The sequence below is a fragment of the Erithacus rubecula genome (genome assembly GCF_903797595.1).
Source record: "Erithacus rubecula genome assembly, chromosome: 4".
Taxonomy (NCBI): Eukaryota; Metazoa; Chordata; class Aves; order Passeriformes; family Muscicapidae; genus Erithacus; species Erithacus rubecula.
In genome coordinates this window covers 14,836,177-14,850,530 of record NC_136686.1, presented here as the reverse complement: position 1 = coordinate 14,850,530, position 14,354 = coordinate 14,836,177, and the positions used below count along the sequence as shown (strand labels likewise).

Below are 14,354 nucleotides of genomic sequence, written 5' to 3'. Positions count from 1 at the left end.
GGACAGAGCTGGCAAGTGCAAACCTTCTTTAGAAATTCTGCAAAAAAAACCAGGGCAGCAGCCACTAATAAATTGTTCAAAAGATTGATAGTAAGATTTGTGTTTCAACAGTTTATACTGGAATATATTTATATATTTACATAGAATTTTTAGGGTAATTTAACAAAATTAAATAAAACTTCTATGAATAAAGCTTCTAGAAGTGTAAGGCTAAAATTGCAATTGCTTTCACAATTTATTAAGAATGAAAAAAATAATTATTCACACTTGTTAGATACTTTGGAATTTTGAAAAATAGCAGCTAGGGTAAAGTTAGTTTTCTTCACATGGGTCTGTCCTCAAATTAGTGTTGAAAACAGTTGATAATATGGATTTTTTTTCCTAGATGCTGAGCAACATCTGCACAGCAACAAGACATTTTCTGCTTCTCCTACTGCTCTACCAGCGAGGGGGCTCTGGGTGGGGAGACAGCTGGGACAGGTGACTCAGCTGACACAAGGGACTTTCCAAACCATATGACATCATGCTCAGTGTATATAGTGGGCAGAAGGAGGAGCAAGGGGGGATATTCAGGGTGACTGCATTTGTCTTCCCAAGTAACTGTTACATGTGATGGAACCCTGCTCTCCAAGGGATGGATGAACAACCTGCCTGTCCATGGGTAGTGGTGAATGGATTCCTTGTTTTGCTTTGCTTGTGTGCATGGCTTTTGATTCCCTTATTACACTGCCTTTATCTCAAGCCATGAGCTTTCTCAGTGTTACCATCCTGATTCTCTTCTTGCCATCCCACTCGTGGGGAAGTGAGTGAGCAGCTGCATGGGGTGTAGCTGCCAGCTGGGCTTAAACCATGATAAACTGCTAGAGTCCAACTGAGGCAAAGCTGGGACTGGCTCTGTCTTCCTCATAATCCTCTTCCACATACCAGGAGGCACAACTCAAAGTTCAATTCCCTCAGTCTCCCCTCACAGGGCTGGTGTTTCTGCTCCCTGACCAGCTTGCTAGTTCTCTGCTGAACTCACACGTATCAATTAAGATCCCCCTGGTACTAGAAGGCCAAAAACTGGACACAGTGCTCTGGATGACATTCAGTAAGTGCTCATAGGGGCAAGTCATCACTCCTTTCCATCTCCTGATCTGCTGCCATTTGCCTTCTCAGCTGCCAGCTCCTACTGGTCCATGTTCATCTTGCTCTAGCAAGACCACTAAGGTCTTCTCAGCAAGCTCCCTGGCCAGGCTATCCCCAGGATATCACCACAAGAGGATATTCCATCCCAAGTGCAAGGCTCTGCATTTGCTCTTGCTCAACTTCCTATGCTGTGTACCAGCTATTCCTGTCTGAAGTGATGTAACAGTGGTTAAAAACCTCACATCATCCAAGTCTAGCTCAGGATTACAGAGAATGGGGAAACCCTGAACTGGACTTTTCAAATAAACAAACATGCAAGCAAATAAGTACTCTGTGCTTCTCTAAACACTTCTGAGTTTAGAACTCTGTCAGAGTCACCTGGATTTTTAATAAACATCAACAGAAACTGCAAAGACAAAAACACATCTCACCTCTATCACCTCTCTCGTGAATCTCATTTTCTGATACAAACTCTCTTGTTCTCTTCTCTTGTTATTAAAAAAAAAGTGAAAACATCCAGAGGATCCCAGATGGCTCTAATATACAGGTGTTTTTTATTTTCCCTTTATAGCATAACTTGCCCATGGGATTCAAAACACAGAAAATCAAAAGACTACAAGCTTCTCATCCATCCCATGTGTATCATCAGCACCTTCTGGCACATTAACACTGACAAGGTAACACATTATCAGAACACAAGATTACATACTTAAGGCTTTGGATATCACTCTTCCTTTCCACTTCTTGACAAGCCAAAACTGATTTCAAATCTTGAGTCTCTTCTGCTGTCTTGATTTTTCCTTTTCACTTTCCAACTTTCTTACTTCTCTCGAGACCGCTGCATACCGATTTCTTCATGCTCTATTATTTAGTCATATTTAAGAAGCATGTTTTGAATTTTCAGTAAAATAGCAGAACCTATTTTGAGATAGAAAAGACAAAGATGCACATATGCATAAATACTTTCTATGTGTAAATTATTTGATTTGGTGTAGGTGATAAAGTTTAGGTAGTGGGAGTTCTCTGTGAGAAGAGGCCAGGGGTTGCACCATGCCAGACAGTGACAATGGACCCACTGCAGGGCACAGCTGAGCCTTCCAGCTCAGTGCTAGTGTCACCTCAGAAAAATGTATTCAGGAGAAGACAAAACCACCATTCAGGCAAAGGAAACAAATAGGAAAAACAGCTGCTCTGTGTACACATAGGTCAGTGAAAGGGGGTGGTGGGAAGGTGTTAACTTAAATATAAATGAACCAAGATACCTAGGGGTGCACACAAAGACAACGTGTTTTAAAAGAGAAACTTGCAACATCTGAGGAAAAAGTGACTTTAGAAGATACCTGTATGATCCACAGTAAGCTGCTCCAAGAGCAACACAGCCTCTCTGCAGGTGGATGTTGGTAGTTTCACATCCTCCAATGTTGTGTCAGGTGAATGAGTTAAATCAAGGTCATCAGTTACATCCATTTGTATGCAGACCTACAAACCATACAGTATTTTCTGTACACAACTGTGTAATAGTACAGATGCATAAATGACTCATTCTTTCAGACACAGTCCATATCTGATAGATCCCAACTGAGTGATTAAAAGCTGATAAAACTATTTATCAGAAACTAATTTTACAGTACCTTATTCCTTTCACTTGCTGTTTCTGCTGGCTGTCTGGAAAACAGAAATGTATTTCAGTTTGGGAATGTTTATCTTGCATTAAGAACAATATCTAAAGTTGTTTTGAAAATCTAATTTCAGTAGGGAATTAAAATAAAATTTAATACAAGAATTTTTTTAGATTCAGGTGAATACTGGAAAAAAATATCATCAGTGTTGGAAGATGATTTTTTTCACAAGACATTAAGCAAATAGTTGAAATAACTGCTCACCCAAAGTGATAGGAATCATACAGCTACAGACATGGAGATATACAGATACACAGCTATGTGCATTCCCTGTTTAACACTAGAGGTTTAGTTCTCTCCAGTATTTAGACTCTTTCCCTTACAGGTCAAAGAACTGTAATTTTGGATTCTCTAGTGTACTTAGGCTGACTGGAATGGAGTTAATTTTCTTCAGAGCAGCCCACACAATGCTGTGTGTTAGGTTTCTGACCAAAACAGTGTTGACAACACAGCAGTGTTTTAGCTACTGCCAAACAGAGCTTGTAACCTGTCAACAATTTCTGTTTCTCATTTTCCCCCTACAGTTAAGTCTGAGGTAGGCAAGAAGTCAAGAGGACATACAGCTGAAGAAAAAAAATAAAAAGGAAAAACTCTAACCCTAAGATGTATGTGATGAAATAGCATCTTTGTTCCAGTAAAAGTCTCTCCTCTCCCTTTTAAAAAATATAAAATACATGTTTACATATACACTGACACTCAGGTAATTTTACAGCACTTGTGCACATTGTCTTTATAACGAGCTTGGCTAAGATGTTCAAAGCACATTAAGCAATAAAGATGTGTTTTGGAACACAAAAGGCATCAGGTGATTTTGCCAGATGAAGGAACCAGGGTGCATATCAGGTTTACCAAAAACTTTACCTTTAGCTTTAGGTCAATTTTTGTCATTAAGTAAGTCTTAGTTCTAACATTCCTTATATTCAGTACCTTCCTTCCTCTTGAGATGTTTCACTGGAAGTGCTATCATCTGGTATTTGAAAATTATTCCCACTGAAGAGCTCATCTGCTGATTAGCCTTCTGCTTTAAAGTCTGCCCTTTATTTTTCTTTGCAACATCATGATTCAGGGCAAATTCACTACGTTAAACAGAAAGATTAAAAAAATTACCAATTGAATAACATCACAGAAAGCATTTCTTTGAAACAGACGTAATTAAGATGATTCCAGAAGCAACTGAGGCAAAAAACATCTCTGATAAAACAGACTAAACTCCAAGAATTGTGGAATATTTAAAAGTATTTAAAAAACCTTACCCTAGTAACGAGGGGGGGAAATGTGGAATCTGAACTAGATTCAGGCAGCAACTTATATCCACATTAGAGGAAGTATTAGGAGCAGAGATTCTTCTGAAGGACAGACAGAAAATCACTCCTGCTTAGGATTTCATAAAAGTATCAATGCCTTCTTCAAATTTTTGAGATTCATTTGGTAATATATTTTCCTTCTTCCTAAAAAAAAAAATAAAATATTTCTCTTAAATGTTTCTGAAGCAGTGGACTACTCTGTATTGCTTTCAACATTAAAGAAACTGCTTCAAACTTTTCAATATTAGAAAACCTAAAGGATACTTAAGCAATCCCACAAATCAGAATTAGAGAGGATGACTTCAGTTTATACTTTCATTGGCATTTTAATAATTTCTGACCTCTCCTCAGGTGAAAAATTCTTGATGACTTTCTCTTCTGTAGTGTTTTCATCCTCCATTTTTAAACAGTCATTCTTCCTTAGTGTAAGCTTTCCTTTCATTTGCTGATTAGTAATGCTTCCGGGTGGTGTGTTTAATTTATCAACATTTTCCTCTTTAGCCACTGTCTGCATATTGAAACAGCTTTCTTTGCTTTTTTCCTTCTCAACCTACAAAGTTAAGTTTCAAGTATTAATCAGTATTTCCATAAAAGAGAAGCACACTATCAAAGATTGAATAATTCAGAATTTACCTCTGAGAAAGTGTAAAATGAAAAATATTTATAGACAAGTATTTTCACAAAAATGACAATACAAAGTGTATTGTCATTGAAAATACTTCAAATTCACTCATGATTCTGTGATGTAACAGGAGTATAGTCTTTAGAAAGAAAACAACAGAGTATCTTAAAAGATGAACAACAAAAATGTAAAAGCATTACTGATGGATTAAAGAGTTAGAAGGACTGCACAATGCCAGTCATAAAAACAGAAATTTAAAAAATCAAGTGGAAATGTGTTTGGTTACTGCTTCCCTCATGCAGGGTAGGTAGGGCAGCAGGGAAGAAGGTTCCAAATACACAGAAACAGCTCCACTCACAGCAAGCAGGAATTCAAGTGAAGGGCAATGAAGACACACCATGGAGAAATCACAGCAAATGGAAAGTTCAGTCAAGACCCTGTTCAGAAGCTATTTTTATTCTTTGCTTCAGAACCAAAACTGATTTAATTGTGTACTTTTTTTGTCAATGAAGTGATAACTTCTTACACTGGACCTGAGTGCCACATATTGTTAAAATGGAAAAATAGTGCATTCTGTGTTTTCTGAAAAAGGGGGAAAAGGCAACTGTCCACTACTCATTCTATTCCTAAAGATTGCATTTTCATTCAAAAAAAAGAACTAGTTTGCACAAAGCATCTTCATTTAATGATGAATACTTGATTTTAAGCTATGTCTCTGGGAGTAAGCAGGACTTTGCATTTTTACTACTTCCATTATCATTCTCTTCTGTTTCCATAGTAGGCATTTTCTTTTTCTCTCCTTTTCCAGCAACACCTTTCTGTTATCAACACTGTTCATGCCATTTCTTCATCTCTATTCCAGCTATCTTCTACATTTGCCTTTAAGCTATTATGATCAGCAAGAACTGAAAGTACAATTTCCATTTTAGATGCTTTTCCACCCAGTTGAAGTTTAGTGTCCCCAAATTCACCCTGGCTTTCTAACTTATCAGTGATTGTGTCACAGGAGATGAAATAATGTGAGAACTCTTCAATTCTTCACCAAAGAATCTGTGAGGTCTTAAATACAAAAATTACCATAAAACAAACAAGAGATGCATCTGTGTACATTTCTCTCATACAGGGCATGTAAAGGAAATCTGCTGAAAACCACTCTAAGTGGTCACAAATCAACCAATCCTGTTTCTTAAAGGTGCATTATCCCAATCTCTCTCTTTGAAATGCTGTGTGCCATACAGTAACTAGTTACATGGCTCCAGCAACTGTGGTTTCCCTGTGTGCATGCATGCAGTGCACAAAAAATCATGAAAAAAAATCACAGCTTTGAAATATTTTTAGATCCCAGCTTCACTCTATGAAACAAATCTGTCTCTAGACATGGATCTGGACTGAGTATTTCAAACTGCTACTTAATCTCTTGCAGAAGACAGAGATGGGAACTGAAAGACAGAGTTCTGTAATGCTCAGAAACAATCCACAATCTGAACACTTGGCTCATACTGTTGAAAACCAGATTCCACTCTTCCATCTCTCAGAATTTCCATATAATATGAGCAGGTCAAAAACTTCCCAGTATCACTCACTCTGGCAGCCACCCTCAATCTCTGCTACCCCAGAAAAGTGGACTCCAGATAATCCCAGATACAATCTAGAAGCAGCACCTCACTGACATTGTTCTTGCAGAAAACATGTTGTACACTTTCAAGTGACAAGTTTTCAGAAAGAAACAAATCTTAGCAACTCAAGTGGGGAATCTAAAAAACAAGAGATGGAGGCTGTACAGCCTTATAACTCTGCACCTCCTGTCTTGCTCCATAATGCCATGGATTCCAAACAATAGCCCTTCTATACAGGAAGTTTCACTGCTAAAGGAGACATGATATCCTTCCCACAAGAAAAATGTGCAAGACAGAGAAAAATAGGTAGGTATCATCATAAAAATACAAAAGGCCACAACCTCACTTGGCATTTTCTGCTTTAGGTGAGTCCTTTTGCAAACTTTCATTCCTTGAAGGGTTCTTAACATTTGATAAAAACTCAGAGTTACAACTTTTTTGTTTGTTTGTTTGTTTGAACTGGACTCTGAGCACCTCAGTCAGTCATAAAGATCTCCAGAAGTCAATTCTGTCCCCAAGCTACACAGTGTGAAGTAACAACCTTTTCCTCCCACCTCACTGCTGGGTAAAATTTCTGAGGTTTTTTGTAGATTTGATTGTTGGGTATTTCAGCACAAGGCATTTCACAACATGCAACAGTCATTAGTGGATTGACTGCACTTATTTCACAGGGCTGTTATGATGATCTCTTGGTAACTCTGATGCATTTCAGACGGTCTGATAAATACTAAACACAATAATAACAGCAATAATTAGAGATTATCTAAGAATAACGTTCTACAAGGAACACAGGCATTTTTCCCTTCTCACTGCTTTTCAACAAGAGCAGCTTTAGACTTTACTCATGCTTGTAGATGTCCCAACACCAAGCCATTTGCTGGAGCAGATGAAAGCTCCAGCCAGCAGTAAAAACAGACAGATGTGCTGGTGGTCAAGGAACATTTGTAGGGAGTATCACAGAAATTACTGCAGAGAGTGTCCCAAGTTATCACCACCAAGACTGCTGTAATCAAAAGCAACTATTTAGTCTTGCCCATCAGAGAAGTTTTCAACAGCAGCTATGCTGAGTTTCAAGTCTCAGTCTTCAAGTAAGATTTAGGATCTTTGGAGCCCCTAAGATCTATTTCACATAGTGCTTAATCAGTCTTGGAATTCCTGTGTAACTGGCACAGAACAAGGGAAAAGGCAGAAAAGACACAAGGCAACAATGTTCTTCCATCTTCAGGACTGCCTGAAAAGGGCAGATGACAACATGGATGCTGGAGGAAGCCAACACCATGGAAGAGCAGATGACAGGAGGCAGCAAACGTGTACAGGTGCATATTCCAATAGTCCTTCCTTTTCTAGAACACCTTGTTACAACATGCAATAATTTGATGAATAATTTAAAATGAGGAAAAGATTTGCAATTACAATGTGTCTGTCCATGAAAGAACACGACAGAGATGGTCATGAATACCTTCAATATCCTCCACATCTTCTAAACCAAATTCCTGCAATAGATCTGCAAAACATAAAACAGATGCCTTATTAAATACTCCTAAAAGATTATGAAGCTAAACCCAGAACCACTTAATGCAAGTATTACCTGATTTCTGCTGCCTTTTTTTAGGAGAAGTTTCATGCATTTTCAAAGCAGATATGGGAGTCTTCAGCTATGGAAGACAATTCAATGATAAAACATCAAATTCAAAGTAACTAGAAACTATTTAAAGAGCCAAGTAAGTACTCAGTCTGACAGGAACACATGCTTACCTGTGAATTGCTAGGTTTCTCCATAACACCTAAAAGAGAAAAATATTTTGAGAAACGTCATTTTTTAAAATTGTGGGCACCTTTCACTCCATTCAACATCAGCAGTTTCTACAACTAAGTATTAGCCACAAGCATTATTTCATCAAGACTACAATTCCATTTACCTCACCATGCAGCATGTGTCATAGCATACAAGAAAAGAACAATGCATACTTCTCACCATGCCCTTTGAATTTAAAAAATAATTATCACAGAACTAGGACAATATAGGTTAAGCAGTAAGGTCATGCTTGCTAACAGAACAAGATTAAAACATTTGGTCCTGTTGAGGAGCTGAATCCTGCTTTCTAAAAGGATTATTTCAAAAGCCAAAGCTGGTCTGCTGTAACAAATGATCATAAAACAGCATGGAGCTAAGGAAACATGGGTGCAGACACAGAAACCTCCTATATGTCTAACAAGGTAAAATCAAGCCAGAGTTCATCAGATTGTTGTGGTTTAGCTGGCAGGGGAACAGCAGAAATTAACGTTTGGTTTTCATCTGCATTTATAACATAGTTCCAAGCATTTTTTAAAACACCAAATAATTTCCAAACCCACACAATCCCACCTACACTTATCCAATTCTCAGCTTAAATCATCTTATAGTTTGAGTCCTCTCGCTAAGTAAGCATATGAAAGAATACTTACAATTTTTAAGAATGCCTCCATGGCAAAGATTTTGTATTCAAATACATTTTTTAATGTTTAAAAAAACCTCAAACCAACATTAAAAAACAAACAGCATTCAGTTTCAGTAAACATGGTGGTCCAGCACTGTGGAAAGACCTTAGAAAGATTACTATAACCACCTTTTACTATCTTTTCACACTGATCCTAAACTTGTCTTAGTAGAACTCTTTTCTAAGCAGAATTCCATAACAAACAGTTAACAACTACATTTGAAACTCCTGGACGATTGTCAAGGTTTGCTCAAGATGCTCAAGAGACAGCATCACAAACTACAGGCAGAAATCCTCACCAAAACCCCCTGTATTTGCAGTCCTATTTTAGACCATAGGCAAAGCACAACATAAAGCTATCAAAAGTTAAGCTAGGGGGGACAAAAATGCTAAGCCAGATTATAGGGGTCTTCTTCTGCATTATCATCTAAGAATGTCAAATGCTGAGAAATGTCAGCCCTAACAGACATACACTGTCATCGCTATGAAACAAGAACTTGAATATAAAAAACTAGATATTCACCTGAAGAACAAAAATAACGCAAAGAATTTCCTTTACAAACTGGCCAGTAAGTGCTGTGATTACTGGCATTAATTACCAAACAGTAAGCACTTCATTGGTAGGGTTTGCACTCACACAGTGACAGCATTTCTAAGACAGACACTGATAAAAGTGTACTTTAGCCTATGAATGCTCACAGACAAACACCAGCCCACCAGGAAGTTACCATTGTCACTTTCCCCTGGAACAAACTGGGAGCATGCTCCATGTCTCTCTGCAGCTGGCAGCAGCACACCACATGATGTATTTCTTGGCATTTCAGAATCTGCCTGTGTAGCCTAAAACACAGGAATAAGAATTGGTACCAATGCATTTTCAACAATTCCATTTCTATACAAAATGTTCCTGCTAAACCAATTCATGCAGCATGGTATCAAGTATATTCTAGATACAAAAACGTTTTTTAAGGTCCTGGACAAGAATCTATCAAAACACAATCTATTGGAAAATCACAGCAATTGTGCTTGTTTTCAGATCCTAGGCAAAACCTTCACACCACTATTCTGCCACAAAGACAAAACTTGACAAATTGGACAACCACAAACAAGAATTAACTCAATGGTAGCCCAAGATACAGGTTATGAACCAACAGCTACATGTCCACAGTGGTCCAGCATTTGTGCTGAACTTGTAAATGACATTAGGGTTGGTAATGACATTCCCAAGGCATATATCCTGCAGTGGTGAAAGAACACACTGCTGATCCCAACCACAAGGGCCATTTGGATCAAAGATTAGCAAGGCAGAGCTTACAACTACCTTAAAACTAATCTTTTAACCTTGTATTTTTAAGAAGGGGATGGGAAGAGTTCTTTCTTCTCCAAAGAAGGACCAGAGGCACTTAGCTACAGACCTTGCTTATTGCCACAGACAGGAAGAACAAAAAAGGCAAACAAGGCCAGCATGTGCAGTGTCTCTACTGAACATGACTTTAAAGAGGACAGAGTACACCTACAAAAGGCAGAGAGGATCTGTGCAGGAGGAGCTAGACAATATCTAGGATTGTAGACCCCAAGGGCAACAGCTAACCAGGTCAGCAGACTAGGGCTGTATGGTGAAAAAGCTGCAATCTTGCCAGCCTCTGTGAAAAGGTCAGACTATTTTAGGCAGCAAGGAACTTCACTGTTTCACTACTATACTAGAAACAAAATTCAAAGGGCAATTGCTGAGACCCAAGCCATTAGCTCAGTTTAACTTTATCCCAATCCTAACTGAGCAGTTGACCTAGAGCAGAAGCATTTCAAAGGCCCCCTCTTACAAACATATGGCAAAAGGAAAAAAAGAGGAAATAAACCTTATCAACAGCAGTGTCCAAATCAAAAGGAAGCTCTCAAGTGATTCTGGATCTTACTCCTACTTCCTGCAGTGGAAACCCTTGTGTCCTTCACAAAATGTACCTCTGAATTCCCAGGGAGATTCAGCATCTTCCTCTTGCTCTGCTCCCACTGTTGGAAGGGTACCTGCAAATAAGGTAAGAAGTGAGATGCTTGAGCGTTTGTGCATCCAAAGATGCAGGTTCCATTGATGAGGACAAACTAAGAACCAAGTTTTATTCAAGTGCTTCTTCCCACCCACACACATCCTTTACACTTCCAGCTCCTTTTGCTTCCTTTCCATCAGAAATGCACAACAGCTGACAAAGCTACAGGCAATACCCAACACGCTTGGGTAACACTCAGGAAGATACTCCAGCATCCTGTGGTTCTGTTGTATACACAGTTAAGCTCTCCCATGCTACAGCTCCCAAACTTGGCATTTACTATCACTTCCCATTGTACAGGGTGTGCCACAGGAATATCATTCAAAACCTCCTCACACTAACACCAACAAAGTCACCAAGAAACAATGATCCCCTTGTACTACCAGGCGATTTAAAGGCTCAGTCTCAGAGGGTTCCTAGCCAGATTTTACTATTGTATTTTTATTTTAAGCTACTCCATTAGGAAAAACTGATTCAGTATTCAATTGTGTGGACACATACAGGTAAAGAAGGGAGCTGAATGCCTGTGAGGACATTCATCCCCCAAGAGGCAACTGTTGGCTCCAGTCTGAACTGTGACTACTTACACTATGCCAAGTACACACTTATGGTAAAACACATATAGCCAGATGAGCAGGTACAGGCACAACAGCAGGTTCTGCCAGGGCCCCCTGCACAGCATCTGAACAGCAGCTACACGTGCTCTAGTAACATCTACTGAAACAAGCTGCACTCTGGACACAGACAATGGAAATGGTGCTTTCTCTTCCAACTGTCAGACCTCAGGTCAGTACCAAAGTGCTCTACTCTGACTAGGCTGGTAATGTTTTCAAGCACATGGTGCTGGAGACATCACTCATCTACATTTTAAAACTGGATAAAGTGAGGCACTGGAACAGCTTTCTCTTAGCTTGACTCAAATCCTCCCCTGGCTTCAGCCAAGATCAGTCACAGCATTTCAATGTGACAGTGCTCTTCATAAAAGGGAACACTGTTGTCACTCAAGACATTCTAGTCCTCCTTGTCTTTTTCGTCTCTGCATTTTATTTAGACCACTTCAGGGAGAATGCACAACAAATCAAGAATGGCACTTGCTTCATATTGCATTGCTTGGCATACAATTTCAGTTCTTTTAAGAATGAATGAAAAGCAACACAATGTCCTTTCCTTCTCTGCCAATGTCCAGTAGGACTCACAGGCAAAGGAATATTTTGCTGTCATAGGAATCAATCACCATTTGAATTCACTTTCTATGCATTAACATTTGTAGATGAAGAACTTGGGCCAGGATTTACAAAGTCATTTCTCTCACCAGAATTGTCCTTTGAAGCTTTGTGGACTTCATGCCTATCATTACAAACAGAATTTTTCACATCCTCAACACCTGGAGTTTGCAGCTTTCTGCCAGCACCGTCCTTCTCATCTTCTTGGTAGTCAGATGATTCTCCCTAAAAGAGATCAGCCAAAACAGCTGAAAAGAACAGTAACAAACATCATCTTTGCTGTTCCTCCATAAGCAATTCCTCATGTCAGTCTAACTTCTAGCTTCATTTCAGTTACAACATTCCAGAGTGTATTTCTTTTTTCCCTCTACTTTGCTCCACAGAAAAAATCATTGGTTTCCTGCTCTCAATCTTATTCAAAATTCTTTTTGTTTCCTCACTTTCAGCTATCACACCATGAATTTTCCTAAATGGTAGTAAAACTTCACAGATAAAAACTGTAACAGAACTGATACAAATCTAACCGATTCCAGAGTCTACTGCCTACTCTTTTTCCATACTATATTACCATACCATAGCAAAGAAACTGTTTTGACTCCAAGTAAGACACTAACATCAAAAATGGATGATGAAAAGATGGAGATATGTGAAAGATAAGCATTAAAAGAAATCCAGTTTACTATGTGCTTCTTACCTATATATGACCCTTAGAAAATTCCCTTGTAATTGAATCATCCTTATCTACTTACTTCAGTGCTTGAATGAAGTGCTGCTCTCAAATCTTCTTGCTCGTTTAACTGCAAGTTTTCACTTTCTTGTTTCAGTGCTTTACAGACTTTATCATCTACTCCTTCATATTCCTCTTCAGTATCTTCACCATCAACATGTTCAGGCACCACAGAGGTTGGTCTTTCACCTTCAGGTCCTGGGCATTTTTCTGCTAGCCAAGAATTTTTGCCACTTTCAAAGCTATCACTGAAGTTTGACATTTCCTCCTTAACACCACAACTATCTAAGAGAGGCTGAGGTATCTCTTTTTTCCAGTCTGTCATTTCACAGCCTGCAAAACAGGAGTCAGCCTTTCTGTGAAATGTCTCCTCAGTCATGCTTCTCCTGTTCAAGCTTTCTTGCATATCTTGCAGATTATTTAGATTTGGAAAGACAGCTTGTTTTGGTACTAACTTGCAAGGTATTTCATGACTCATGATCTTAGGAGACACTGCCATTTATTTTCTTGAAACTTTTCACAAGACCCAGGAAAGACACATGAAAGACACAGGAGTATCAACAGAATCCTTCACTTTGTCATCACGTTCTTTAGTTATTTCATGATCACCACACACATCTCCAGTTCCACACTGAGCATCCCCTTCATGTTTTGCTTTACTGAAATACTCGAATTTCTGATTAATTTCCCCTTTAGATTCTGTTTGGTCTTCTTCCAGCATTTCATTAGACTGTTTCTTCATCTTCCAGCTCTTCCTCCTCCTTTTCATCTTCAGTAAAATCTTCATCCTCCTCCTAATCTTCATCACCATCTTCATTGCCATTTTCATCCCCTTCCTCCTCCTATTTCCTCCTCCAGCTCTTCTTCATCCAGGTTGCTTGCAGCTGAGACATCGTGATTAAAAAATTCTTCACTGTCTCCTTTGTTTACATTTGCACCTGATGGGATTCTATGTTTGATACTTTTCTTTGGCGACTTTGTACTTTCAATTCTAGAACCACCACCATCACCTGAAAAAACAAAAAAGAAAAATGCATATGAACAGAAGGAATTATGTAAACAGTAATTGGCATGTTATCAGATTCATGTACAAGAGAGGAGCCATTTGGGAACATTTAGAAATGAAGAAATTAGGTGGGGCAGGATGGATGATGAACCAGATGATGGAAAAGGACTTAGGAGGGGATTAATATCTTCTTTTTAATTATTTATTTTATTCTGAACTATTAACATTATAAGTGTTTACAAAACACTACTTTCCTCATTTACTATTTCCAAAAAAACCCTGAAATCAACCAAAAAAAACCCCCTACTTAACAAGTCTATAGTATATATCAGTACATCATGCAACCTTTTGCAAATAACTTACTGTTTTTCCTGAACTGCTGTGAAGCACTCCTTAACAGTGTCAGGTTTGGCTTTTGCTGCTCCCCTTGTCCCGCCCGTCGATGCCGCACTTCTTCAGTCCCTGCCGCACCTGGGCCAGGTCGCCGCTGGCGGCCGCACGGTGTAGCTTGCCCAGGTCCTTCTGCCGAA

General features: G+C 38.9%; 1 pseudogene across 1 annotated transcript in view; it reads right to left on the bottom strand.

Moving 5' to 3' along the window:
- The window catches only part of LOC306800781 (ankyrin repeat domain-containing protein 26-like), a 397,491-nt pseudogene that overhangs the window by 3,688 nt on the left and 379,449 nt on the right, over window positions 1-14,354 (bottom strand). Inside the window, exons 3-10 of the transcript XR_013777937.1 lie at window positions 12,841-13,828; window positions 12,181-12,316; window positions 10,786-10,848; window positions 8,105-8,133; window positions 4,453-4,661; window positions 2,760-2,793; window positions 2,469-2,607; window positions 1,838-2,046 (exon numbers count right to left, since the gene is read on the bottom strand). The product of XR_013777937.1 is annotated as an ankyrin repeat domain-containing protein 26-like (transcript). The remainder of the gene's footprint in view (window positions 1-1,837; window positions 2,047-2,468; window positions 2,608-2,759; window positions 2,794-4,452; window positions 4,662-8,104; window positions 8,134-10,785; window positions 10,849-12,180; window positions 12,317-12,840; window positions 13,829-14,354) is intronic.